Below are 3,258 nucleotides of genomic sequence, written 5' to 3'. Positions count from 1 at the left end.
TCATGAAAAACTACATTTGAATTTCTCAAATTTAAAATTTGAAATTTTCAAACAACCTCAGATAGAGAAACAACCAAAATGAAAGTTGTAGATCTAGAAAAGTTATAGAGCTTTATAGTTAACAACTTTTTATACAACTTTGTTATTGATGACTTTTTTATTTGAAATTATTTACTTTCTCATAATATTGTTTGAAGTTTTTGTATTTTGAAATTCAAATTTTGAATTGTTCAAATAAATTCAGATGGAGAACTGATCAACACAAAAGGTGTAGATCTTGATGATTTCTAAAACTTTGTAGTTGAAGTTTTTTACTAGAATTCAATTATAGTTTAAAATTATGTCTTATTCACTTTAGAGTTCAAAAAATTATGGAAAAAAGAGTGTAATTCAGCCCATTGAATAGTTTTTGGGCCGGCACTATGGGGCCTGATGTATTTCAGTCGTTGGATGAACCCTTGTTGAATCAGAACCGTTGGACGAAATCACAAGTATATAAAAATAGAGCTGAAACCCTAGCCCTCTCCTCAGCTCCGCACCGCACCGCACCCTTCTCGGCCTTGCACAGCACCGTGCTGCACCCCTTCCCAACCCCGCACCACGCCACACTCTTCGTAGCTGCACACCGCGCCGCCCTCTCCCCAACCCCGCAACCACCTCCTTGTCCTTGTCCTGAGCTGGGACGGCGGCGGCGTGGGGGGCCTTGTTGTGCAAGTCTTGGACCTCGCCGGCGTTGACCACTCGCTTCTGGGGAAGCATAGAGAGTAGGAGGCCGCCGAGGATCGCGAGCACGGCGGCCGCTGCGAGGAGGTACAAGGCGGAAGAGGGCGGCAGGGATAGGGGCAGGCGCGTCAGATCCAGGTTGTGCGGAGGCCGGGGCAGCTGCGGTTGCCTGCGCGTATCGGGTCAGGCCAAGGTGAGGCGGGAAGCGCGAGGGAGAGATGGCGTCGGGCGGATTCAGGGGGAGGAGATCTCACCTTGGAACCAGCGGCGTTGGAGGCTCCTGTGGTGTCTTCCGTCGAAGAGACATCGGTGAGTAGACCACCACCACAAGTCCCCCATCTCTTCCTGTTACTTTTCGGTTTCCACCAAGGTTTTTGATTATTACAACTGCTGCTCGTATTGTACCACTGCATGTTTAAATCGCCACTTGCAAGTTCCAAGTTAGAAACGTATGCACCCGCTAATTTAATAAATTATTTATACTTGGACTAGAGTTTTTTTAATGAAAACATTCTTTCATTTTTTTAACCCCCGAGATTCACTTCTCTAGCTTGCTAGTCATTGTTTTGGCACGATTATCTACCTCGATATATATACCTAGTAATTACAACTGTTATTTGGTTATTACACCAGTTCACATTTGAGTTCAAGCGGGGGTTCAAAAGGGCAAAGAAAGCAATGCCGCTGCCGGTGGATGCAGCACTGCTGTCCACAAATGCACTCCGACGCCGTTAAATATGTCTGATTAGTGAACTGCCTGCTGAAAGCCTTGTCCGTGCTCTCTTCCTTTGTTTTGCAGGGCTTCTCCAGCAATTCAAACGCTGTCAGGGTGAAGAAAGACGCACCGAAGCAGGTGATAACTGAAGGGTAATAGGGTCAATACGAAAAATACATGTATTTTTAGATGACAAAAGACATTAAAAAAGAAATAAAATGTCATTAGAGCTGATTGTAATTGTTTGGAGTCCTATTTGGAAGAAACAAACGTTAAGAGTCCTATTATAGAGAAACCCAAAGTTTAGAATCCTGTAATAGCCAATTTCTCGCCAATTTCTCGCTATGCATAAACAAAATCAACTGTATGACTTTACCTTATTTTGTTACTCTGTGCAGGAGCCTTATCTACTTCTTGTAGGGAGAACTAAGGGCTGAAATGAAGACTGTTGGTGATCCTGGTTTGCCTGTTCAACATCATCAACTTGGGAGAAATAAGGACTGAAAACACTTGAAGTGGTAAGCCCTCCACTGCCACTGAATATGTGTTTTAAGTTTTCTGAATAAAGAATCGATAACAACAGACTTTTGAATAAAATATAGGCCATGTTAGCGTATTTGCAGCACATCAAAGTGAATCTGGAATTAAATGGCAATCGATGCAATGAGTCGTGGTGGTGTGTATACTGTTTATGCATAGTAATAGCATACATATGTTTGCAAGTTTCATAATTTCTGTGTAGATAAGCATTTACTGTACAGAACACAGGCCTAGATAAGTTGTCTTGCAAGTTTCATAATTTCTGTGCAAAACCTTGCTTGTATCATGGATAGCTATCATATGTGCTCTACCTGCCACCTTTATTCTGCCTGCCACCTTTAACAAAGGTTTAATGAAATTTATGAAAAAATGGCATTGTGTTATTTTAGTGTACATGCCTGTGCAGCTTGCTGCGACTTGCAGATTTGTGGCTTTGCATTGTCTCATGAAGTGGTCCATTTTCCAAGATGGTTTAGAAGTTAAATTATCAATACCTGATGCTGAGTTGTTTTCATAGGATGGACTAGAAAAGACTTTGCAAGTTACTGATTTGACTACTTTTTTCTTCTATGGTTTTGTTCCTGTACCACAATTGCATCTAATACATTGCCTTGATTACTCAAGTTTGGTCTAATTTTAATGAACTGAAATATGATTTGTTGTAGGGCTGAAGCGATAGAGGAATAGCAGCAGGCTGAAATGGCTTAATTATCTGAGGCCAAATATTAAGAAGCGTGGTGACATGGCTGAAACTTGTTTCATGGCTAGAACATTTTGTATTCATGTTTTTGTTGTGCTTTTGTATGGAAACATAGCTGGAACATGTATGTGCTAGAATATTATTTATGGTTGGAAATAATATTTATATATCGTTTGGGATGGTTATCATAATTGTACAAGTGCTTATGTGGTTCATAATCTATGATTTTTTAGTTGAGCTGGCTCACAATATCGGCCTGGCCTGGATTGTAATGTTTGGCTGCATTGAAAAAAAATAAATGCTAACTATGTGAATGAAGGCATTTGCCATGTCTTTTTCCACGTGGCATGTATCTATGACGTTTCAATTGGTTACTACTCAATGCCTAAACATCTCCTAGACAACTGATCTATGACGGTTGTTGCCGTCATAGTTGAAGCACGTCTGTGACGGTTTTCCCTCAAAATAAAGAATTATGACGTGGATTCAATGACGGTTTACAATACCCTCATAGGTAGTTACCTATGATGTTTTTCAGCCTGTCAGTGACCAATTGAAACCGTCATGTATCAACATGATC

At 40.9% G+C, this 3,258-nt stretch overlaps 1 long non-coding RNA gene across 4 annotated transcripts; it reads left to right on the top strand.

The window, feature by feature from the left end:
• Window positions 739-2,924, top strand: LOC110434059. Of its 4 annotated transcripts, none has more exons than XR_002451518.1 (4): window positions 739-1,032; window positions 1,357-1,590; window positions 1,837-1,956; window positions 2,644-2,924. It is a non-coding gene; the product is annotated as an uncharacterized LOC110434059 (long non-coding RNA). The 4 variants fall into 4 exon arrangements; XR_002451517.1 differs by having other exon boundaries at window positions 741-1,032; window positions 1,357-1,576; XR_002451516.1 differs by having other exon boundaries at window positions 747-1,032; window positions 1,523-1,590.

The sequence above is a fragment of the Sorghum bicolor genome, chromosome 3, assembly GCF_000003195.3.
Source record: "Sorghum bicolor cultivar BTx623 chromosome 3, Sorghum_bicolor_NCBIv3, whole genome shotgun sequence".
Taxonomy (NCBI): domain Eukaryota; kingdom Viridiplantae; phylum Streptophyta; class Magnoliopsida; order Poales; family Poaceae; genus Sorghum; species Sorghum bicolor.
The sequence above is the reverse complement of the archived record's forward strand: the minus strand, read 5'-3'. Positions and strand labels throughout refer to the sequence as shown.